This window comes from Artibeus jamaicensis, unplaced genomic scaffold (assembly GCF_021234435.1).
Source record: "Artibeus jamaicensis isolate MK-2021 breed Jamaican fruit bat unplaced genomic scaffold, CSHL_Jam_final contig_354, whole genome shotgun sequence".
Classification (NCBI taxonomy): Eukaryota; Metazoa; Chordata; class Mammalia; order Chiroptera; family Phyllostomidae; genus Artibeus; species Artibeus jamaicensis.
The window spans coordinates 37,801,471-37,827,395 of NW_026521803.1; the positions used below are offsets into that span (position 1 = coordinate 37,801,471).

The 25,925-nt window shown below is 45.8% G+C and overlaps 1 protein-coding gene across 1 annotated transcript in view; it reads left to right on the top strand.

Annotated features, from left to right (window-relative positions):
- The first annotated feature begins 380 nt into the window (after positions 1–380).
- The window catches only part of CDH20 (cadherin 20), a 182,685-nt gene continuing 157,140 nt past the window's right edge, over positions 381–25,925 (top strand). Inside the window, exon 1 of the mRNA XM_037156434.2 lies at positions 381–455. The gene's annotated coding sequence lies outside the window, so the exon portion shown is untranslated. The remainder of the gene's footprint in view (positions 456–25,925) is intronic.

Sequence of the window (25,925 nt, forward strand, 5' to 3'; positions counted from 1 at the left end):
CCTCTGTCAGAATATTCATGAGCAGGGGAATGAGGACCCGAGGCACAGGCAGGCGGCAGCCACTCGGACTAGGGAAGGCGCGAGGGTCGAGAAGCGGACCGCGCGGCGCTGCGCTCCGGGGACGGTGACCGAGAGGAGGTGGCTGTTCTCCCCGGCCGGGCCCAGCACAGGGGGCCCCGGGAAGGCGGGGCAGGGCATCGCTGGTCAGCGCCCCTGCATTGCCGCCCAACTCCTGGTGACCGAGAGGAGACTTTGCAAAAGATCCGGAGGCAGAAAAGCTGTGACACTTTTGACGGAGGGGGTAGGGGGGTGGGGGGTGGGGGCAGTGCTGTGAGCCGGGGCGAAAGGACCCAGCGGGACACCGGCCGCACAGTGGGGGAGGCAGCGATGTGAGCTGGACGCCCGCCCCGGAGGAGTCTGGACCGAACGTCCCCGGAGAGTCGCCGCTGAGCCAGGTAAAGCGGAGAGATCGGGTCGGCCCCGTGCGTCTGTCCCCGGGCTCCGCGTGCTGGAACCCGCCCTCTCGGGGAAGTCGTCCCCGGGCTCTGCGCGCGGTCCAGCCCTGCGACGCGCTCTCCCTGCAAATACCCGCCGCCGCTGCGGGGAGCCTGAGCACCGGTGGGAGTTACACTTCCTCGGACTTTGGGGGAGAAGGGGACGCGAAGGGACTGTCTGTACTGGGGAGCTGCTCTCTGGGGGCGGGGAGCTGGGACACAGCGGGGCTGGCAGAGGACTCGGGCACTGGCAGCAGGAGCTGCGTGCCAGGGCAGGGAGATGGAGTACCCAAGAGCGCAGCTCGCAGGGCGCTCGGCCGGGCTTCGCCCTCGTTTGCCCCGCGGGCAGTGGCGCCTCCCTCCGGCTGCCAACCAAACAGGGTCTGCCTAGTCCCTCGCACCGGGATGCACCGGAGCCCACAGGTCCGGCTCCCGTCCGTGCCTAGCGCCGCGCCCCCACCCGAGCTAGGCTGTAGGGGAAGAATGTGGTGGTGCCTTGTGTCCCCACCACCTGCCGGACATCGCTAACTCCCCGGATTTCCTGTCTCGGGCCCTGACACTCGCCGGGAACGCTCTGAATTGCTGGATTGCAGGGCGGGTTGTTTGAGCTTTGCACTTTTTAACTGGGGGGGGGGGGGGGGGGGGCTCAGGGGGCAGCGAGGGTGTCGGATCTGGTGAAAGTTGCAGATTTCTCAAGGAAACGCTATCACGGAATCCCAACTGGCCGTTAGCAAACGGAGAGACTGTGGGCTGTACTTAGGCTGGAGCCTCTGCCTGGTTCTCCACCTCCGGGGTGGGGTGGGGGCTAGAACCTGGAGGGCAGCCGGGAGGCAGCGCCAGAGCTTTTTTTTTCTGCGGAGGCCGGACAGGGAGTAAGAGGGCTGGAAGCGGAGCAGTGGGGGGGTTGGTCGCCTGGCAGACTCAGAGTTTTCTGTTTCATTATTACTGGCATTATCATCACTATTAGTAATGCTATCGGTGTTGTTATTGGCAGGAATGTCAGGAAGGATTTTGTTTGCTGAATGTTGTAGGTGGCCTGGAAACGAAGTCTGCCCCTCACCAAATAAACTGACCCCCGACACCCTCTGGTTTCTGATACATCTCTCCACCAAAGGAAAGTACCCCCTCAGAGATGTGGCAACACCAGGGGCCCAGCTAAGGAGTGGGGTCCACCTAAAAACAGTAAAAACACCAAAAAGTCACAACTGTGTCCCTGTGCTTCCCCGGAGGCCACAGATGAAAATGACATTTCCATCTGATTCCCTCCCTCGGCCTCATCTGGCCTGGGAACCGTGAAGGCACTGCCAGTCTTGAACCCCATATTTGACCCAGCTTTTTCCTCTCATGTACCCTGCCACCTGGACATTCAGGTTTCTCCCAGTGGGACCTTCCCAGTCTCCCAGGGCATGTTACTGGGGAGGGGCAGGCTTCACTTCCCAACACTGCAGGCAGCCACAGGGGCACCTGCAGTTGCCTCCTCGGGCCTTGGCCCCTGGTCAGAGCTTGTCCAGGGTCCAGGCTTGGCCAGTGGATGGCACAGAAAATAGGGCAAGAGTGTGGGAGAACAGAGTGTTACTTAAACCAGCATAGAAGGTGAGGTCAAGCCTCCTTACTGGCCAGATCCCTTCCTGCCCGAGGAAAAAGAGAGACAACTGAGGAGGAGCGAGCAGAAATGATATAAACTGGGATCCGTCTCAGGGTTTACCTAGGCTGTTGCCACTGACCTGCAGTGTGACTTTTGCTTTTCAGCGCCGACTTCCCCTATTTGTCAGGGCACCAGCCTAGGTGCCCTAGGTATGTGGCTACCTAAGCCACACCTTTCCAACAGGTTGGATGTCATCAGATGATCTAATTTTGTATCCCCACAAAACACCTGGAGCATCCTGGGGAAGAGCAGTCTATAAAATGCACTTTGTAAAATGTTTTGTGAAAAGTTTGCTACTCTGCAGGTTAAGGAGATGTATTTTTAGCCTGTGTCCCACGTGGCAAGTGTAAAATTAAAATGGAAAAGCACAAACATAAAAATGACAGCGTTCTTGACATGCTTGTGCATACTTGTACAAAAATTATCTTCCATTTGGGGCGAGTTGCCTGGGAATTTAATCAGTGTGTGTACTGCTGAAACGCCCCCTTCTACCTTTCTGCCCTGTAAAATTTTATGACCCAGTTCTCACAGGAAAGGCAATGCAAAAGTAGTAAGTGCTGGGGCTGAGAGGCAGGAGCAAAGGGTTGTTAGGGGAACAGTCACAGAGGGTTTGGAGACTGGAATAGAAAGAAAGATGCATCACCCCTGCAAAGCAGGAAAATGTTCTTCTGGGGAAAAAAACAGTCGAGCTTGTAAAGCAATGGGACCCAGCACTGGCTGCCATCACCTCTCAGACCCAAGGAGGGGACTCGATCAGGTGGTTCAAGGAGGGCCAACCAAGGTATGTTCCCTGTGCTGAAGGCACTGCCTCCATCGCGCCCTCGGACTGGTGTGCACTGGTGTGGACTGCTCCGTCCTGGTCTGCCCCGGTCCCTGCGGCGTGGCAGTCCTCCCTTGCCATCTCGGAGATGCTCAGACATGGTCTCTCAGCCCCTGACACACTGGTAAACACTCCCCACCTCGGACGCTCCTCCACGACATGCAGCTGTTGGCGAATTTGACTAAATAGTTGGAAGTAATCAAGAGAGCCACTGAAAAGTGAATATGTTCTCCCCTGGTGGAGAAGTTATTGAATGCCTTTTGAGCTAGAAAATGAGCAGCTTAGAAAAGCAGGAGGGATTTCCTTGACTTCCCTTACCCATAAACCAGGGGCTGTGTTTCTCTTTCCCTCATAGTGGTGAGCACTGTTTGGTTAAGCGTTTTTTCCGATTTTGGACTCAGAATGGGGATTTGCCTGGTGGTGTTCTATGGACAGAGGAAAAACGTACAGCGATACGGAAGGAAGAGCTGCAGTGGCCAGAACATAAATCAGCCAGAATATATGGAGGGTGATGAGAATAGGTCTTTTCACCCTAAAAAATAAATGTCCACTTTGGAAGAAAAAGAAGTCTGATTATTGGCATCCAAGGCTGAAATCAAGGCAGCTGATGCTGAGAGGAGCCAAAGGGCAGTTCTTCTTAGTTTAGAAACAGCAAGACAGCCCCTGCCAGAGATCGCTGTAAACACGGAATAAAGCTTTCATTGTGGGCTGGTGTGACCGGAATAATTAGACAGTTAATTGTTCATGCTGATCTGGTGGTTTTGCAAGCAGGGGTGCAGAGCAGCGAAGAGAAAAGCCAGGGAAAAGCAGAGAAGTAACCCACTGCTTCTATCTTCGCTTGTTTCACTCTGGTGACACTTTGGAAACCCCCGGTAATTTAAAACAATACATAAAAGCGTGTCTGTGTTCCCAGAACACTGGGAGCGCTGGAGAACTAGGGCCTCCTGCTGCCTCTGTCCTCCCCAGGCTCTACTCTGGACCGGACAGAACCTCTCACCTACACACAGCGTGGGAAACTGTAATAAGAACGAATGCTTTGTGTAATGACAAGAGTATTAATAAATTTTAGTTAGGTGCAAATCTTAGTGTCGGCTCCTCCAAAACCTATGCCAATAACGCCAGGTTTCCGCACTTCTCCAACATGTTTGCCACAGGCGTGCGGGGTTTGAGAAGTACATATTGCCTTTTTTGACATTTAAGTATTTTCTACTGTGAGATGAATTGCCTAGAGATTAGTCTTGTGCATTTGACTGAAGAAATCGCCTCCTGTGTATTTTCATACTGACTGAAAGATGAAAGACAATGTACTTTTAAGTGATATGGGTGGTTTCCAGCCGTTCCGCAGTGGACTGGGACTCACTGTTATTTACGACGAGATGGCACTGTCATAAACTCCTTCCGAAAGGGCCCGTGCAAATGAAGAAACGAGTAGGGTACTACAGAGAGCGTTCAGTACTCGGAGTGCAGGGAGGGAAAAAGGAAGAATCACGCCTTTAGCACGTTCAACCCCTCCCTGCATCCCGATATGGGAATGGAATATGGAGCAAAGTCTTCATTATTTGAATTTAAGAAGGAGTACTTTCAAGTATCGATGTTAAGTATAATTGTTCTGAGAATAAAAGCACTGTGTGAAAAAAAGTATAAAAAATTACATAAAGTTATACCATCTCACAAAGAGAAGAACTTAGTTTCTCCAAGATACTCATTTTGTCTCGAAGTGTCTGGGAGGTACGAAACTATCTTTACTGACTTTAGTGTCTTTTATTCATCATGAATCAAAAGAGATGGCCAGGGCAAAATACTCACTAAAGTGTTAAAAAGCATAAGCGGCTGAAAATTATGGAACTATGTAGCTTTCATAAGGCAAAATTCTTTATAAGATTGTCTACTGCAATTAAAAATAGAAAATCATATTGCCACAGTAAATTGTGGCAGCAACCCATGTTCAAGAGAAATTTTGCCTTTTCTCATTTAATTGCTATTCACGGTTTGCTAGATTTTCAGAATAATCTGCCAATCTCCTGCTAACCAAGACTGTCTAGTTAAGAACTTCCCTAATTACATATGGATTAACTTAATTTTAAAACCCTCAGAATATTCAACTCAAAGCATTACTCAAGTGCAATGCAAAACAGAAATGATCCAATTCCCCTCAAGGTATAAGCAATAATTTTTAAGCTTAAGGAATCATAAAAGAGAACATTTGGTATGGAAATACGTCAGTGAATAACTACAATAAAGGAGTTAGGAAAGCTATAAACTGTGGATCTTTAAAATATGCTAAGTTATAATGGTACCACTCTTTCTTCTTCCCAAGTAGTAAGAGCTGGTCACGTAAAATACCACGAAAAGAACAAATGTCAAAAACGTGCCTGGCACTGCCTGAAATGAGGGTATCACTGCTATTATAAGAACGTTTCACAATCTAATCAAAAGTTCAGACTTTATTCTGACTTACGTTATGACCGTGTTAAGAGTAAAGATGTATCTTTATGAAAGAGATATTTCTTTATAGCTTTATAGCTCCTACCCAGAACCTTAGCTGTAGGAGATTGTCAAATATGTGTCGATTGGATTCTTTTGTAAGTAAAATTAATTTAAATTAATGAAATTTCTAAGTTAGATGAATTTATATATTTAAGTCTAATACCTAAATGGCCTTTGTTACTTGAAATTCTTTCTCTAAACTGGCGAGATATGCTTCTGCCCAATGGTAATAATTATTGGCAATAATCTGATGTGAGCTGAGGGAGGTAGGAAAATGGAAACATTTAAAGGCCTTCCTTTTTTCTTTTCAGTATTGCCTAAACTCTGGGTGCGTGTGTGCCCATGTAAGTCATTAAAAACACACAGTACCACTTCATGATAAAGATGGTACCTCATCAAACGGCTGTCATTCCTGAGTAGTCACACAGACTCCACCTTTGAAGTGCTGAGTAATCGCCCAATTATGACTAAATGGCTCCATGTTCTCTGCTGTATCAAGTCCTCAAAGGGTAATTAATAAAATAATTTCATTCCACGGCAGTGGCAACATCTGGTTGTCATGGAAGTTTGTCTGACACACGGCCAGCCGGCCAAGCCCTGCCGCACCACCATGGCACTGTCCCATGTCCGGCAGGAAGACTGACACCTGGCCTTAGTGCTTCACGCTGGAATCACCTGTGGCCGGTGCACTTGCTCACCTACCTGCTTCTGCACCCGGTTTGTCACTAACATAGTAAGCCATGGGAACCCCCTACCAAAAAATGAAAAACGGGTGCTCGCTCGTGAGGAACTAAAGTGTCGATAGGTCAATCATCAACCTGAATTTGTCTTTCTTTTAGACCTGACCTTGGCTGAATGAACAACGTGGTCTCAGTGTTTTCCTAGAGAACAGCACACAGTAGAATGTATTGTTGGGAACATAGTTGGGAGCTAGCAGTCAACAGAAAACCAGGATAGAATTAGCATGAGAAGAGCTGTTTACTAGGGTTAGAGTTAAGGTGGTGGTGAAATAGCTGGAAGGGTGGGTGGTGCAGGGCCCTTGTTCTCTGGCTGATATTTGCGGATGGAACCAAACTTTGGTTTCCGCTTTACAGAAATAAATTAAAGCACAGTTTATTAAATAGTAGCTTATGCAAATTGGTGGGCAGAAATTTTTCTTAAAGATTTTATTTACTTATTTTTAGAGAGAGAGGTAGGGAGGGAGAAAAAGAGGGAGACAAACATCAATGTGTGGTTGTCTGTCGTGCCCTCCCCCCACCAGGGACCTGGTCCACAACCCAAGCATGTGACCTGGCTGGGAATCGAACCAGAGAGCCTTCGGTTCACAGGTCAGCACTCAATCCACTGAGCTACACCAGCCAGGGCTGATGGACAGGAATTTCAAGTGTGCACCTGAGTATAAGTACTTTAGATGTATTTATAAAACACATCTAAACACAACTAGTTGCTATATATAATGTCTTCCTGAAGGAATTTTATAGCATAGTCATTTTCATTTTGTTTCATTTTATAAAGTCAATATGGCTGAACCCTTATCAAGTCCTAATTGGTTTAATTTGTAGATATTATGAATAATTGATGAACTTACCATAATTTGTTTTTAAACCAACAGAAGTAATTTCATTTAGCAATTTAATTAGAAGCCGGCTACAGAAATTTCATTTAGAAGTAATTTCTAAAAGCAACCAAATACATGCTTTTTAATTTGAAAGATTATTAGCACTCTGATAAGAGTTTCAAAACACATGGAAGTGAACACAAATCTTTACATTTAGGATCTTTTCCCTGCAAATGTTTTTTTTTAACTAGACATGGAAAGCGGGCGGCACTGCCTACTTACCACCTTCTAAGGCAAAGGGAAACCCAATCAGACACTTCAGCCACCTCGTGCCCGCCCACAGATTTCTCTCGCCCACACTTTCTAGTCCACGAAACAATGCAGGTTCCAATATCCCTCTTTGCAGATGTCTCGATTCCCTGCATCCAGGGCTCATCTGGGTATGAATTTGCAAAGGCACCGTCATTACATCGCTGAAAGAAGCCACACGTGAGAGCAGGTGTCTTGTGAGCTTTTTTTTGGATATTAAGAATGTAAATCTGTGCCCACACTTTGTACAAAGTGGCAAGAACTTCCAAGGATGCTCACCTTATAAATAACTATCCTGTATCACTTTGTGTGCTTTCATTATTATCACTGTAAATCATATTGAAAGCAAATAGTATCTAGCAATCAAAGTACATCTATCTCCATTAACACTGCAGTTTTGAAATGCGATCATTGTGTCTGGCTTTACCCCTTAGCCTATATTCGCATCTCCATAATATTGGGAACGCTTATTTCAGCCTGAAAATGTGAGGCATACTTGCATTTGGAAACAAAATCCTCAAGTAGTCATTAAAAAATTAATCCGTTTGTCAGTTCATCATCTCAGTGGAATACTTCAGGCAGCTAAGCACAGTGCTTACCCTCTGATTCACGGGGCTGGCGAACATTTGGAGATCAGATTGCTGAGGGGTGTTCTTTAGATACAGGAAAACAACAGATTTCTTCATGGTATGGAAGTGCTGTCCATTTCTTTGGATACATCCAAATGGTCTGTGTCAATTAAACTGTGTGCCATTCAGAGAGAAAGCAAACAGCAATGGCAAGAACCACCATTTATTTAGTCCCTACTGTGTGCCAGACGCTGTGCTGACTGCCACACCTGCATGGCCCCATGGGCCCTCTTTGCGAAGTCAGCATTGGTACTGCCTTCATTTCCCAAGTGCATAAACTGAGGCACAGAGTTAAACGGTGGCCACGGACAGACCTTGAATCCTGGACTGGCCAGGTCCTACGTCCGTAGTCCTGACCATGCAGCTTCACCGCCTCCCCTAGAGCAGGGCTCCTTGGCCTTGGTACTGCGGGGATCTGGCCCAGAGAATTCTTCTTTCTTTATTGGAAGGGCGAGGAAGCAGCTGTCCTGCGCATTGTAGGGTGCTTAGCGGTGTCCCTGGTCTCCGCCCACTAGGTGCCAGTAGCATCCTTTCAGCTCTGATCACTGAACATTCTCCAGGCTTTGTCACATGTCCCCTGGGCAGCAAAATCACCCCCGATCAAGAACCATTGCCATGGAGCAAAGTTTAGCCTCCACGTACTGCTTATTAAAACCAACATTTTCAATGTAAGGATGGGTCATTCACTTTTCAAACAGTAATATAGGTAATTCTCATAGTTATATTAGCCACATCATAGATGACTTATAAAAAAAAGATTCGACAAAACTTTGGGAGAAAAGTTATTAAGTCAGCATGCCTTCATTAATATCATGGTTTTTTCTGTTACATTTTTTTCCTTTGGGGCCCCACGTGGGTGATTAAGAGATTTCGGTGATTATATATTTATTTTGTAAGTATATTTTATTGATTATGCTTTTACAGTTGTCCCAGTTTTTCCTCCTTTGCCCCCCTCCACCCGGAACTCCCCACTCCCTCCAGCAGTCCCCACACCATTATTCATGTCCATGGGTCATGCATATACATTCTTTAGCTACTCCATTTCCTATACTGTTCTTCACATACCCCTGTCAGTTCTGTACCTACCAATCTGTACTTCTTAATCTCTGCACCTTCACCTCCATTCTCCCCTTTCCCCCTCCCAGCTGGTAACCATCCAAATGATACCCGTATCTATAATTCTGTTTCTCTTCTCTTGTTTGCTTATTTTGTTTTTTAGATTCCATTGTTGACAGTTGTGAATTTGCCATTTTAATGTTCATAGTTTTAATCTTCTTTTTCTTAAATAAGTCCCTTTAACATTTCATATAATAATGGTTTGGTGACGATGAACTCCTTTAGCTTTACCTTGTCTGGGAAGCACTTTATCTGCCCTTCCATTCTAAATGATAGCTTTGCTGGGTAGAGTCATCTAGGTTGTAGGTCCTTGCTTTTCATCACTTTGAATACTTCTTGCCAGTCCCTTCTAGCCTACAAAGTGTCTTTTGAGAAATCAGCTGACAGTCTCATGGGAACTCCTTTGTAGGTAACTCTTCTTTTCTCTTGCTGCTTCTAAGATTGTCTCTTTGTCTTTAACCTTTGGCATTTTAATTATAATGTGTCTTGGTGTGATTCTCTTTGCATCCATCTTGTTTGGGATTCTGTGCTTCCTGGACTTGTATATCTATTTCCTTCTCCAAATTAGGGAAGTTTTCTTTGAATATTTTTTCAATTAAGTTTTCAATTTCTTGTTGTCCTTCTTCCCTTTCTGGCACCCCTATGATTTGGATATTCGTACATTCGAAGATGTCACAGAGGCTCCTGAGCCTATCCTTGTTTTTTTTAATTCTTTTTTCTTCTTGCTGTTCTGAATGAATGCTTTTTTATTCCTTATGTTCCAAATCATTGATTTGTTTCTTGGCTTCATCCCGTCCACTGATGGTCCCCTGCTAGAGTTTTGTGCTGTTTTTTCATTTGGGCAATATTTTTTTTGTCTCCTTGCTTTGGCAGCCTCCCTTTGTTTGTTTCTATGTATTAGGTAGAGCTGCTTTGACTCCCTATCTTAGTAGCATGGCCTAATGTAGGAAAGTGCACTGTAAGTTGGATGGGGTAGAGCCTTAGGTAATCGCCTGGATGGGGTAACCATGTAAACCAGGTAATGGAGTCCAAGATATGGTGTCACTATCTGTGGTTCTGTGTGGGGGAGGGCTCAGAAAAGGGACAATGGCTGCTACCTGGCCTTTGGAATTTTGTCCAGGAGGAAGCTGTCCCCCAGTACTTGCCCTGATGCCAGGAACTTGAGTTTCTCCCTGTGTGTCACTGGTGCCCTTCCAGCTGTTTCCCTGGTGCTGGAGCCCAGAGGTAGTGAGTTTACCACATAAGTCCTAAGTCTGTTGTGGACCATTTAAGAGGAGATGCCTGAGAATCCTGCAGTTTCTTCAGCCACCCCAGCCCCCACTGGCTTTTACAGCCAGAAGTTATGGGGTACTGGAACCCTGGGCTGGGTGGTGTGGTGTGGGGTTGGGATCCCTGACTCACAAGATGTCCTTCCCGATTTTTATCCACCACGTGTGAGTGTGGGACTGTGTGTTCCAGGGATCCACATCTCCACCCCTCCTACCCGGCTGAACGAATGTGACTTCCGAATTCCTGGTTGTTGGACTTCCATACAGCTCGATTTCCTAATGCTTCTGGGTGATAACTGTTTTGTAGCTGTAATTTTTGCTGTGGTGGTGAGAGGAGGCAAGACATGTTTCCCTACGCCTCCATCTTGACCAGAAATCCTCCTGTGATTATATATTTATACCAACAAGGAGTGGTACAATCACTGAAAAAAACTGTAACCACAATGCCCCCAATGCTAATTAATAGTATGCACTAAACTCCAGGTCCCAGAAGAGGGATGGAAACTCTTGTTCATTTTTACATCCCCTGAACCAGACATCAGGCCTGGCATATTGTCACTGATCCATAAATGCTTCTTTATAAGTGGATGAAATTATGGTTAACCTAGTACAGGTTTTGGATGCTCTGCTGTATCCTGTCTGGACCTGACATTAGTACATTTTGCTTTAATTAGTGGTATAGATGTGCACATGATACTTTGCCAATCATATTTACAAATGTAATGAAACCACAGGGAACAGCTGATACACTGCATGAGGGAATAGGCTGAAAAAAGCCGCTAGGGTGGGCTAGCTGCAACCAGGTGAAATTTAACATGAACAAATGCCAGAGAGGACAGCGCACCCTGTGAAGGGTGAGTGGCGGGCCCAGGCTCCCAGCCAAGGAAGGGCGGAGCTGATGCGCAGCCTCGGACCTCTCCCTCTCGAGAGCTGCCCTCTCCAGGGACGAGTCAGCCCTGGCTCTGCTTTGTCTTGGTCGGGGCACACCTGAGATGTCACATCCTGTCCACGCACTGTGCTCTAACAGAGTTGTGTCTGTAGAAGGCAGTCACCGGCCTATGAGGAGCTCAAAAACCATGGCAGACGAGAGACACGGGTGACGGTGCTCAAAACTGCAGACCTGACACAGGAAAGACTTAAGGGACCATAACAGTCATCTTCGAGTATCTGGAATATGTCCATGAGAAACAAATTAATTATGTGGTGCCGTGGACTGCTGAACCAGGACCCCTGAATGCAAGCTACAGACAGAGCAGCATATTTTATCCCAGCATAGTAGTAGGCTTCCTAGTGGTGACTTGTCCGACATTGGAGCAGGCCCCCCTGGGTAGTACGGAGCCCTCCTTCACCCCGTCGTCCTGAGGGGAGCATGCAGATGACTGCCTGTGGGAGTCTGAGCCCAAACTGAGGGGGGAAGGGCTGGAGGTTCTCAAGAATGCTTCCTAGCCCTCAGGGTATACTGACATTTTCTTACAGGCTGGTAGTGACCTTGTAAGCTACTCTGTGTAATTCTGTTCATCAAAAGCATGATCCACTGCACATACTCAGCCACAGGGTAAATGAAATAAGCAGGAGAGGGATCCTACCATATGCCACATAGACTAAGAACCATTTCCTATGTGCCAAGCACTGTGTAGAGCCCTTCACCAGCACTATCCCATCTATTCCTGACTTTCAAAAAAAAAAAACTACCATGAAATAGGAACTGGGATTATCACCATTCCATAACTGAGGAAACTGAGTCACAGAGAAGTGAGGTACCTCGTCCAAGATCACATGGCTAGTAACTCCAGCCCTGCCACTGGAACAGGGTCAGTGCGAAGTTACAAAGCCTATTTCATAACTACAGAGCACACCACCTCAGCCTTCCAGCAGGGGGCGCACCCCTCTGTTTGGAATGCCGGCCCTTCCTAGAGTATGAGACACACCACTGTTTAAATGCAGATACCCAAAACAGCTTCCAAATGGGGTTTTAAAGTACATTGTTTCAAAAATTATTTGCAGTTTTCCTATGATCCATGATATCACTCCCTTCAAACGGTGCAAATTGCTATGAGTTGACTTTAAGTAAATGAACAAAATAGAGTGTTTAGAGGGTTTGTTTGTTTTCTGAGTCTACAGAAGAAAGATTGGTAATGACATTGCAGACACTGACTGTTCCGTAAACAAAGGAACTAGAACCCAAGCACCAGTATGAAAACAAGATGGATAATGTTCATTTCCACAGATTTAGGAAATCCTAGTGGTCACGGTTTTTGAACAATGATATCGTTGTAGACTGTGGTCTCTTCTGATTGGGAGGATCTTGATGGATTATCTTCTTTTATAATTTTCTTGGTGGATGTATCATAAAACCAAAGTGATGTTTTAAACTATTTTCTCTGCCTTTATTACTTTATTTCTACTGCCAAAAAGACACTGCAAAGCTCTAAGCCACTCCGCCAGAGGGCACGGCATTCAGCCTATCTGCAGCTCTGATTTAGGTGAGGATAACCTCAACTTTGCCACTTGAACCCGGTGGCTTCCTGTTCTTGGGTGGCGTTGCTTCATGCCCACCATTCTAGACGATAAGCAGCAGAAGACTTAACACCCAGTTCAGCATTTACTTCCTAAATTTAATGCTGCCTTGGTGCTCTCGTGCACTTCAACACTTCCTGAAGCTCGTAATCCTGGGTTTATCATTCATGCCAAGCATCGAGGCAATTGTAGGAGGAGCCAAACACATCATAGGATTTACAAGGGCATAGGTAGTTTTGCCAAAAGGCAGGAGTTTGGGCCAAAAAGTCCGTTTTTTAGCTGTCAATGGCCAGAGCCATCCACTGCTCATGAAATAGTCTCGTGCTGCATAGTCCCCGCCCACCCAGGCACGTCTAAAACAGCTTCCCTGCTGAGCCTCTTACCCTAACACTCACTCACCAGGGTACCGTTCTGCCATGTCAAATTGTGGCTTGAAGAGTGTATATATGACTTTACGAAGTAGAATGGAGATCAGCACATGTTTTACTCACAGATTTCCTGTTTTCACATTACTCCATAGGGGAAACGTTTATTAAAAGAGTGTTCTCAGTATACTTGATGGTGGGGAATAGCCTAAATCAGGAACCAAGACATTTCCTAAATGAATGCGTCATGGGAGACATCTCTACAACTCCAAGAAGCGCAGAGTGTAAAACCATGAACACACACCCCCCATCCCATGTGAGCGACCCAGAATGTAGGATCTGTTAGGTTGTTCGGGTGATTTGGACAGAAGAATTAGGAACTGACCTGAGCAAGAAACATCCTGTGAATATCGAGGAATGTACCAGGGCCATTGTATCAAAAGCCATGTGACATTAGTCTCTATCCTCATTCATAGTTCTGATGAGTGTATCTGGCCTTCTCATGCCACCTTTAGAAGGCAGTGGGTAATGGATCTGAACAACTGGGGGAGGAGTAAGTAAAGTATAGAGGGAAAATGGATGACCACTGAGGCACAGCCTTATTTAGTATAAGGGTAGAGAAGAAATATGTCACTATTAAAGCTTCATTTCTTTATGATATGCAGCCTTTAAGCAAAGAGATCTGTTACCTTCCCTTGCCCTTCCCAGTCCCACTATTATTTATGAAAGATACCAAAGATATGCCTCACATCTTTAAGATAAAAGGAAACCTTTTGGTGCTGTGGAAAAGAAATATTTAAGCCAAATTGAAGGCATCAGAAATAAGTAACTGCATTTGAAAGTCACAGCCATATTGAACAATAAACAATTTATGGAAGGAGCCCAGAAAAAAATGTTTTTTAAAAAATTGAAAAGCATAGCTTCTGACAAGTATTCTTTATTCATGAGTGCAGTAGGATTTTTCAACAAACACAAAAATACAAAATAAAATGAGTTTGACATATACATTTCTCTTTGAGGCTTAGCCAAAAAAAAAAATCTAGGTAGATACAAGGTTCATTGTAAAGTTCAGTTCTATGATCATTTCTACACTGAGAGGACAGAAGTCAGGATCATGTGAAACTGTACATGATCCAAAGTCATTGACAGTTGAGTAGGGAAGTGTTTTGGCCTCTGACTTGAATAGAGGTGAGCTCAGGGATGTAGCCTTTCAATTTTCAAAAAGAAGGAAGTGTCAGTCCAGGCACCCAAGTCTGGAAGCTTCTCTTGTCCCTCTTCCCTCGTAGCTCCTCTCTACCTTTCCTGAGGTGCTGCTGGGCCACAGTCCCCAGACCAGACCTGGGCTCACTTTCAGCTGTGCACACAGACAACCTTAGTACTTACTCCCCATCCTGTTCCCTTAGAGCTCCTGTGAGTTTACAAATGTGCGTGTGCGGGGCCGAGGGGGCTCAGGACGGGGTCGGGGTGTGCAGAAGGTCAGCCCTGGATGTGTTTGCCCCTGTAGCACAGCCCCAGGTCTAGCAGACCCCAAACTGCTTGGCTCCACCAAAAACAAAAGCGCCCCCTCTTAAACATCTGTCTGGTCCCAAGGCAAACTGGAATATGAATTGTTTCAAAGGATTCTATGCATGCAAAGTGAATAGCCGTAGTCAACAGGGCTATAATGAAAAGGAGATGAGATGCCATCAATGAACTTGAAATAACGATTTTCCTGGGAGCAGCACATTACGTCTTACCTCTTCTCCACCCCTCTCCTCACATGGCCTCCCTCCAGGACAATCTGGCACTTTCTCAATATAATTTCGAGAGGGAAACTCCCTACATAGCCCTTCAGAAAAACTTTGAGAAATTCATAGACAAAACACTCTTACTCCTTTTCAGGTGGACGTGTTGATAATGTTTTCTTAAAATTCCTGATGTGCTTTTGGCCAGTTATCAGCGTTGCCCTCCCCCCAGTATCCTGGGCATCTGCAGGACCCCACAGTGTCACTGGCTGACAGCTGGAGCGACACAGGTGCCCTGGATGTCCTGTGCTCTCGCACACATTCCGCTGGCAGCAGCTCTTCTCCCGGCTCCTATTTCATTGGTCTACGGGAACACTTTAGGTCCCAACAAGTGTTTTTTAAGTAAAAGTATGACTGGCTGTGCCCCAAAAAGTCACTTTCCTGAGTCTCACTCGTAGGAACGGCTTCTGCCACAGCCTCACTCATGTCACATCTGCTTCTGGAGGAAGCCACGCTTCTGTTGAACTGCCTCTGGTCCTGCTTCCCTAGAGACGGCTCAACTCCCCTCTTCCCGAGTGAGACCTCAAACATCCGCCCTCGATTTCACTGCCTGCCCCCCAGGACTCTGCTGTTCTCCCCTAAACTAAATGGCACTTGTGCGCCACGTGGATGGTGTTTTCACCATAGGCAGCTGTTTCCTCCCCTCCGACTGTGTCATACCTTCTTCAAGGCAGACACAGGCTGTGTCCCTTTTCTATGGCACAGAGGTCCCTGTTCTGGATGGTGGCCGCTCACGGGTGCCAGTAGCCTGATGCTTTAGGCCCCCCCGAGGCAGTCCACTGTGCCAGCCCGATGCCGGAACGTTCTAAGTCCACATCCCCAGCAGCGTGTGGTCTGACAGATGTGAACCTCCGACGTTCGGTGCCCTCTCGGGAAAGGAGGGGCTGCAGAGGCGGCAGACGAGGGGCCAGAGGGCACAGCCAGAGCCGAGAGAGGAAAACGGGGTTAGGAAGGGGGTGAGAAGGAGCAGGAAGGCAGAATTGTGCAGAAAAGGGAAAAAGCTTTTAAAAAATGTGAATAACTACATTTTGTGTTTACTTCTTGGAACCTAAATGGAGCTTTGTGATGTGCCGGGAAAAGCAGGCGTATTTTTAAATGGCATTTAGGCTGTGCCTTGAAAGTTGAAGCACAGCCTACGCAGGGCTGAAGTGCATGCTCTGTGAGCAGCTGTGAGAAACACGGAAATTACCAGAACAACTGACCGTGGTCTCCATCTTGAACTCTGGCGCCAGGCACCATTCCGGCAAATCTGTTCTCTGCGCCCCACCAGCTAAAAGATCTTCTGTTTGACTTTCACCATCTGCCTCCTAACAAATCCAACCCGAGTCCAAAGTGAACAGGTGGATGGAGGCCCTGGGGTTTGGCACTTTCCTGGGGAAAACTAGAGAAGTTCGTTAACTGTGAGCAGTTTGCAACACTCATTTAGGAGTTGAACCGCATAGCTGTTCTCTGAATACGCCTTCCCAGGGTGAGGTATGAATATTAGACACTCAGGAAATAGGCTGACTTAGAAGGAATTCGAGTCCTTAACGAATGTTTCCTACACATTCCATAGTGACTGCACTGTTTTTGCCATTTGAAGAAGCATGCCCCTTTCACTGTCATTAGCATGCAGCTCTTTTTATTCACTGATGCACACGGTACAGCGACAACTGTTTTTACGTGGATATCCACAGATTCAGCACCCAGAGGCTCTGCACTGAGAATCAGAACATACTCATTCAGACAGTATCTCCCCAAACCAAGACTAAAAACGAGATGCAGCAACCTCCCACATTCGGCCAAGCGCTATATAAATTCCCACACTGCCACGCGCATGTGATAAAAGAAGAACAAACTATATCAAAATGGGACATTTTGGTCAGTCTCATTGTAGCCTGCTGCCATGTAACACAGCTGAAGATTTACATGATGACTAGAGAGATTCAGGACAAAGGTGGTGTATCAGGCTGCTGCGGCTGACTTAACAAACGGCAGAGACTGGGAGCTCGAACAACAGGGATTTATTTCCGAATGGTTCTAGAGACTGGAAGTCCAAGGTTAAGTTGTGAACAGCATGGGTATCTACTGAGGCTCTCTCCTTGGGTTAATGGGGCCCCCTTCTCTATGCACACTCACATGATGTGTTTGTGTGTGCATGGGGGAGGGGAGAGAAGGGGAGGGAGAAGAGGAAGGGGGAGGGGAGGAAGGGACACTAATCCTATCAGATCAGGGCCCCACCCTTACGACCTCATTTAACCTTCATACCTTCGTTATTCCAAATACAGCCACAATGGGGGTTAGGGCTTCCATGTAAGAATTTAAGGGGGATGAGGGACGCAATACACTCAGTCCATAATGGTGACATTTCAACCCCTAAAACCATTAAGGTGTTTTTCTCACTTAGATTGACTTAGATTTCCCTAAGTGCTGGGAGGACCCACTGAGTTTAAGTGACTTTCCCCGTGGTCACACAGTGGCTGCCTGACCAAGGCTGGGCTTCGGGGCCCCATGCCACTGTCCCTGCCTGCACAGTATTGTGCTCCTCCCCCCGCCCCCACCTTGGCAAAGTGTCTGTGCTGCTTAGGTGGCCACCGCTTTTCACGTTTTTTAGCAAAATGTGCTGCTGTCTCGTCTTCAGAAGTATCAAAAAAAATTGAGGTTTTTCTCTCCATTCTTCTGCTTTATGTTCTGGTCCATGTCATTTTTGTTTAAATTAGTGGCACAAAATCACTACTGGTCTCCAAGCCTTCACTCTCTTTGAGCAAGACTCAACTCTCCATAACAATCCCCTTGGGATTGGAATCCCAAGGGGCTGGAGTTGACGTGCCCCGGCAGTCACACCGATGGAGCTGAACCTGCAGGGCTCCTTCTTCACTCCAGCATGCGTGCCCTGAGCCTGTTACACACTGGGAAGAGAAAGGGTGCCAAGCCAGGGCTCAAGGCCATTGCTGTGCACAGTAGTTACGGTGATATCTGCTAACTGCTGTAACAAAAACGACCAACGTCAGTGGTTTAACACGGTGCTATTTCTTGCTCACATCACAGTTTGGCTTCATGGCAAGTGGTCCTTCCTAGCGTGTTCCCTCTGAGTGGTGCGTTCACAGTTCAGACTGAGACATCGGTGGCTCTGCCTCCTGGAGGGAGGGCAGCAGCAGAGCAAAGACGGAAAGTGCGAAGGCCTTCGGAGTGGTTTATAGTTACTAACAAACAGTGCCCACTCCTTCCCAGTGCCTTTATTGACCAGGACTCTGCCATGGAGCCCCAAGCTCACAGCAAGGGCTCCGGGGAAAGGGAATCATTAGTGCCTGGCCAGTCTCCAACTCAGCTCAAAAAACTTCTGCACTGGCAAGAAACACCTTGGTGCTTAGATGGGCTCATCTGGCTTGGTGGCACTGGGGATGGGGGAGTGGGGGTGGGAGACCACCAAATAATTCTCAGGAATTCCACTTTAGCTGTAACATGAAACACAAACTCTTTAACAAATCGTAGGAGATGTAACACAGCAGTGCTGTCGGGGATTAGCAACCAGACGGTGGGGTCTGCCTGGCTGTCAGTCACTGTGCCTGACTCTCCCTGAGCAAGGTACTTAAATTCCTGGACAAGTTACTCATTGGGCAAGTTCTCTCATTTGAGAAGTGGAGGTAATAATGCCGATCTCAAAGGATTTCCATTTGATTATCTACAGAAAGCATTTTGCACCTTCCCTGACGCATATGAAGCCCATGATAAATGCTAACTACACACATGACCAGAAGAAAATCGGGACTATGCATAGTTTGTGTCCGTACTACCACTAGCCAACAAAGATAACTACAAAGTCAAATTTTAGAGTAACAGTTTTTAGGTGATGAGGTAGTTTAAAAAACAGCAGGGTTGGAATGCCTAAAGTGATGTACAAACTGTGAGACTCTGGCCAAGTCCCTCAGTGTCCTTCTTTAAAATACATGCCTATCTCCTGTGTCATGGCCACCTGTGTCACAAGATAACATGTGGCGGTGTCCGGCAGAGGTCCTGTGACCCCGGGGCTCTTGGCACATTAAGGAGCCGCTCCTCTCTAAATGGCCCCACACTGGAAAGCGATGTTCCAAACTACACAAGTGAGAACCAGCCACCTTAGAAAGACAGGCTGCCAGAGAATACATGATTATAGTTTCAAGCAGATGCTGATGAGGGTGACCTTTGATCTGTGACCTTTGCTATTCCCCAATCCCACTTGACAACAGCTTCTCCGATGCCTCTGGCCAAATAGTAACCACCGAGAAGACTCAAGGTCTCTTCATTCAGCAACTTATAGCCTATGTCGTAATAAACCCTAATGAATGGAGGGTGTGAAGAGTCACCCAGTAAACAAACAGGCCTCTCCCTCCAGCTGCCCTGTCTGACAGGGACTGGCATTACACTGCCAAGCATGCCAAGCATGCGTCAGTCTGAGCTGCGGTGGCACAAGAGGAGCATACAAGGAATTCCTGATTATCCAGCTCAGTAGTGGTGGCCCCCGGGGACACATGCAAAACCTCCGGGGCGCAGACAGCAAGAGCCCTGGGATCAAGGAAGGAAGAAATAAGCATCAATGGAGCTCCCCGACTTATGATGACAAAGAAACAGATAGTTTTGCCCTCGTGATAACTATGTGTGCCTGGTATTTCTCCCTTTTTACTATTTCTGGGGGCTTTACAAACGACACTTGTACTAATTATTACGCCATTCTGTACCTAGACCGCCGTCTCATCTCTGTGACTGTTCTGTCAGGTTCCTGGAGGCTCATCACAATGATGTTCAACAATGATGATTTCCCCGATCCAAATGTGAGAAATAATAATTACCTGAGCTGCAGGACCACTTAGCTGCCTCTCAGAGTTAAACCAACTCTAATTATTGCTTACTGGTACTGGCCAGGCTGCAGAGGAGGAGACAGGGTCGAAGCTCTGAGAGACACACAGCACATGTCGCTGGGTGGGAGGGGGTGGGAGAAGCCAGGGCGGCCACCGTCTTCCCTTGAGGGTGGGCCATTATTTATTTTAAAATTGTGCTCTTTTTATGTGGGGGGGCAGGGCACAGGTGGTATTGCAATGACATTTTTTTTATCTTAAATGGTGATAATACTAGATGATTGGTTGAAGGTATGTAATATTCTTATTTGGCAAAATCAAAAGTTATCAACCCTGAGTGCCCCCTTTCTCTGTTGTGGCCAGTCCTTGAAATCTCAAAATCGGGAACTCTTCTCTGTAACATCCCAGCACAAAATCCCTCGGTGGCCAGGGCTCCTCACCATTTCACAAGGTATCAGTTCCATTTATGGAATCTCTCATTATTAAAATGTACTCATTTTACTGATCCAAAATCTGCCTTCACATCTTTGCAATCCTACTTTGGTCTTCTAGTGCTGCACGAAATAATTTGCATACTTTGTCACAACAGGTCTTCAAATACATCAAGTCAAATACGTCAACTGAGGTGGCGTGGCCTCCCAGGTGGCCTCCGTCCTGGGAACTTGAAGGGCTGCCCATGGTTTCTACTCCATGGTGACCCCCCAGTAGTTGCTCCCCCACTTCCATTGCTCTCTGACGTACCCCTACAAAAGAAGGGTCTGACATCAGTTTCCAACTTAGAAAATTTCACTGAATGATCGAGAGAACAAAGCCCCAACTCTTTAGATGCATCAGCTTCCCCACCACCTGCCTCCAAACGCACTTTCTCTCCCACGGTGTTCCCGTTTGGAAAACATGAGCTTCCTGGTCTCCACTCTCAGACTTTTGTGACCCTGGGCCTTCGCTCCTCTAAATGCTGGTGTCTGGCTCTCTCAGTCTGACCACTGTCCAAAGCCCACCCCCTCCACCAAACCTCAAATTCACGGCTTTGCATTAGGCACTTCTCCATCCCCGGCCTGCCCATTGAATGGGCTTTCTGTTGCAACAACAGTGGCACTAATGATGTATTGACTTGTGTTCCCATCAGTATCCGTAGGACATTATAAGATCTGCGATTGCCCAGACTTGCTTTTGAGTAACCCTACAGTGTCGCCGCGGTGCTATGCGCCCAGTTTGATGTTCATTAACATTTTGTTTACTCGAGTTAAATGCATACAACCTATCAAATGCCTTTTGGCCAGGATTCCCCAAGTTTAGTTTACCAACTCAACCCCCTTTTGGATCTCTCTGGAGCTCAACCCACACCGTCCAATAAAAACAGTTACCACTAGTGTCACATGGCAATTCAGTTTTAAACTCACATGAATGAAAGTTAACTAAAATTCACCATCCAGTTCCTCGGTCTCACTGCCACATTTCCAGTGCTCATCAGCCACAGTTGACTAGGAAGGGGACAGTGGAACAGCTCCATCACTGCAGACAGTTCTGTTGGAAAACATGGGTCTAGACACTATCCCAGCAGCAAGAATAGCACCTTCCGTGCAGTGTGACGAGCCACTTCCCACTGCTGGCAAACAGCAGGCGAGCCTTTGGCTAATTAAACTCCCCAGGTCTTTTTTGAATGAACAGCTTGCAAGCTAGACTTCCCTCGTACCGCACTTGGATAACTACTCTGGGGGAGCTAAAGGGAATCTCCCCATGTTAGACCCTAGCACATTTACTCTTCTCTACTGTAGCTCATCTATACGGCTTATCGAGCTCTTTAATTTTTAATTCGGGCACGTCCTGAGCTACGCTGCCCTCGGGTTGTTTCACCTATGCATGTGCATGTACTTCTGACTCCCCATTAGTTGTTGCTCAAAATGTTGTCTATAAATAGGGTGACTATACAATTTGTCATCTAATCCAGGGGACTTTTCAGAATTAAATGAAATGCTGTAAAAAAATATGCTGAGATGCAGGCACCAACTTGGGACTATGTGAGGCTAAACCAAAATGGATGGGATTTTTTTTTCACAAAAGGTCACATCCAGAGCTACTGCCCATCAATAAAGAATTAAGAAGACTGAGCTAGGCAAAGTCTGTTAATATGTTGATTAAAGTCTGTCTAATTTGGGGCTATGTTATTCCATTTAATTCATGGGACCATCCTCAGAAATAAATATGTGAAGTTCAAATTATCTCACTGTTTTCAACATTCAGTAATTAAAACAACATGGAATTTTTTATATAAGAAGAAAATACAAATGAAAGTAAAATTTATGTGTCCTATCTTATTGTTACATAAGGACGCCAGAGGGTCACAAAGAACTGCCTCGAATGTGATTGGCTAACAATGAGTTCAGGCTTCACTCTACTATTCAAACAAAAGAAAAGAACATATGTAGCAATTCTGCTTGGCAAGTTATTTGACATATATTACTTTATTTGTGGAAGTGTCAACTTGGAAGCAATCTATAGCTTACAGTAATCATTCACTATCACTCACCTTACATCTATGGCTACTGGATCAACAAAATCTTGGTAAAATCCCAACCCATGGACCATGGACCCTGTTTTTAAAAAGAGTAAATACAAAAACAAGTGTGGAGGCTTGAAGAACGAAGGTGATGGAGCACTGGCAACACACATAAAAGTAAAATAGAGATTTATGTGGAGGCCTGTTTTCATGGACTTTATAGAGATATATAAATAAGTTTAGGCAAAAATTGGACAAAATGTCCCATCAATTAATGTTGCTAAAAGTCAAATCAAGGTCGTGGCATAAGATGGAAGGAAAGAGATGAAAGATGAAATCAGACTGAAACCTGGGGAAAGAGAGCAAGTGTGGACTCCACTTCCAACTGGCCCAGGAGCCCTGGTCAGGTCCTTCTTAAATCTGAACTCATTTCTTCATTCATTCAAGAAACAATTCGTGGCCCCAGAACGGCCTGGGAAGGAGTAAGTAGTGGTCCCACCCCTCAAACCACATGGAGAGACTTGAGCCCAAGAGTTCTCTGGTTTTAAAATTCTATAATGCTACATGTCAGTTTAGAAGGAAGTACTCAAGGCTTCTTTTATCCACTGATAATGGAGTTCTCATTTATAATTACAATGAACTGTTTTTGGATGTGTCTCCACAATGTGTAACAATTGTATTCAATGCATCTTTTCTACCTTTAAGATGTAAGACATGGTTAGGACAGTATTGTAGTATTATTCCATAGATGCCTTATTTTTTCATGTTTTTCTCATATAGATTCTTTTTCCTTAAACTTGAAACTAAATATTTGTAATTAGGTATTTACAAGTGAAACATTACTTCTCCAACAAAATATTAGTTTTATTAATAAATTGAAGATTATATTGTCTCTTAAAAATACTTATTTTCGCCCTGGCTGGTGTAGCTCAGTGGATTGAGCGCGAGCCTGCGAACCACGCAATTGCGGTTCGATTCCCAGTCAGGGCACATGCCTGGGTTGCAGGCCAGTTCCAAGCAGGGAACTCACGAGAAGCAACCATACATTGATGTTTCTCTCCTCCTCTCCGTCCCTTTCTCTCTAAAAATAAATAAATAAAAATCTAAAAAAAAAAAAACCAAAAAACTTATTTTCTTCTGCTGCCAAGACAACCAGGGAAAAACGACTTTCTAATCCAGAATTTCTGGGCTGAATATGTGTTATTTTACTTTGGTCTTTAGTTTAATTCCCAAGCTAATGGCAATTCACAGGCAGCTAAGAAACCCCATATGATCAATTTTCCAAGTCCTCTGTTTGTCATTAGGATGATCCTTAAGGCAGGTGGCCTTCAATTAGTTTGGTGACAGGTCTGGCTAATGTTTTAATGATCCCTAGTAAGGAAAACAAAAAAAGAGAAAAAATAGGGTGGAGGCAGATTTACAATGGTGAGGATAAGCTGGATCAGGCAGGGAGACAGTGCATAACCACCAATTAACTCTCATCGTTTAAGCATCTGCAAGCTAAAAGGGGCTACCCAAGTATCCCTTTACCACTTCCATGTCCTGGAAGTACCTGCTACAAAGAGTAGCCCCTAATCCTATGTTCCCAGACACACAGGAACTTGTCAAACAGCCCAGCTATTACACTATTGCAACATCTAATTTTTGAAGGCAGAACTACACTGAAATACTTGTGAAGTGAATGGAAAGAACATCATCTCTTGCAACAGCCTTTAACTGTTCTCTCTGCTTCCATCCTGCCTCTCTGCTGTGTAATTTACATACAGCAAGCAGAATGCTCTCTGGGAATAAACTAGATTATATCGCTCTTGCTTAAAACCCTCTAAAGGCTTCCTGTTGCAATTAGAATAAAATGCAAAAATTCTTTACCATGGCAAATAAACCCCCCGCGATCTGGTCCCTGAAAACTTACACTTCCCACTGTATGAAGTAGAAAACCAGCTACAATAGCTTAAATGTAACACGAACAAGCAAAAGATTTAATACTTTACCCTTAACCAAGTAAAAGATTTATTTTTTTCCCACATAATAGCCGAGAGGTTGAGGGGCTAGTACAGCTGCCCAACACAGTCATCAAGGAACCAAACGCTCTCTGGCCTCCTGCTCTGCCATCCTCAACATGTGGCTTTTGTCCTCATAGTTGCAAAACGGCTGCTCTCTCCCAGCACTATGTCTATATTCCAGGCAATCAGAAGAGAAACAGCAAAGGATGAGAGCACGTCCTCAGATGTCAGCTGAGTCTATGCCTTTTAATCAGGAAAACAGTTGTTTTCCCAGCATCTCCACGCAAGCAGTCTTCATCTCATGCCACAAGGCTCTTGCAGCTTGAGAAAACCAAATGTTGCGGTTTCTTGTTACTTCATTTCCTGATCTTTCCCTCCATTCTCCAGGCTCCAGCCATCCTAGCCCCTCTGTCCCTCCAACTCCCCTTATTCCTACCTCTCAATCTCAGCACTTGTGGTTCCCTTTTCCTGGACCTCTTTTCTCCAAGCGGCTGCACGGATCCTGCCCTCACCTCAGTCAAGCGGCAGCTTCTACAGACAGCTTATCTGTCTGCTCATCAGACGCAGCCCCCTTCCCACCTGCAGTCTCTCTCTACTTTTATTTCATTCCATTTTTGTGGTCACTTTACTTTCTTCGCAGCATTTCTTCATATTTGAAATAGTTTATTGTTTCTGAGCTTTGTTCCCACCTGCATCACTACACCACAACCTCCTATTGCAGAGGGAGGTCCCGTCTTCTCTGCGACACAGAGGAGGGGCTGAGTTAACCGTGGATTACACTTGACGAGCGGGTCACGAGTCCCCCTGACCTAGCCGGGGCCTGGGGCCCTCCTCTTCACTGCATTCTTCTTCACTCGTCCTTGACTCTGAAATGACGGACTGCTGCTTGAGTCTGTTCGAATTCTTCACTACATTTCATGTTTCCTCAAATTTCCATATCGTTTAGTCGGCTTTTATAAGCATGATTTCCTTGGTCATCAAATGTATGTGAGGCAGTGATTTCCAACCGTTTGACTTGCAGTCACTTATTAATTGTTGTAAATACTTGTGCCAGGGATGGTTTTCTCACATTTTCTGCATTCTAGGGGCCATTATTCAAAATTTGCCTTGTGCCCTTTCTTTCTTAAAGTCCAAGAACATACATTAAAGAATCCCTTACGAAGTAAATAACTAAAACTTTAAACATTTACACTCTACTGTGAGACAAACCTCTAAGTCTTTGGACACAAATATTTCTGACCATCTCATTTTTGTTCTGATTCAAACTGAACAGACACAGGAAATGACCTGCGACAGTGACTTCCCTGCTCCACCTCTTTCCGGCATCCCCCATGACACCTTCTGCAGAGCACAATAGAAGGACTGCATTTTCCTTAACCCTAAGATTTAACATTCATTATTCTCAAAGCACGTACAAATTTTTTTTCTTGGTGTAGATTTTTTCCTTTATATTCATTTGTCCTGCTGCAGGGACAAAAAGCCAGGAGAATAAGAAAGAAAAAAGAATGCGCCAAGCTTAGAAATCTCTTTCCCTTTCCCTCACGGGCATAGATGAGTACCTTTTCATGACCAATCTTCTAAGAATTCATTTTCTTTCTAACTGCACTGAACAAGAGTGGGGA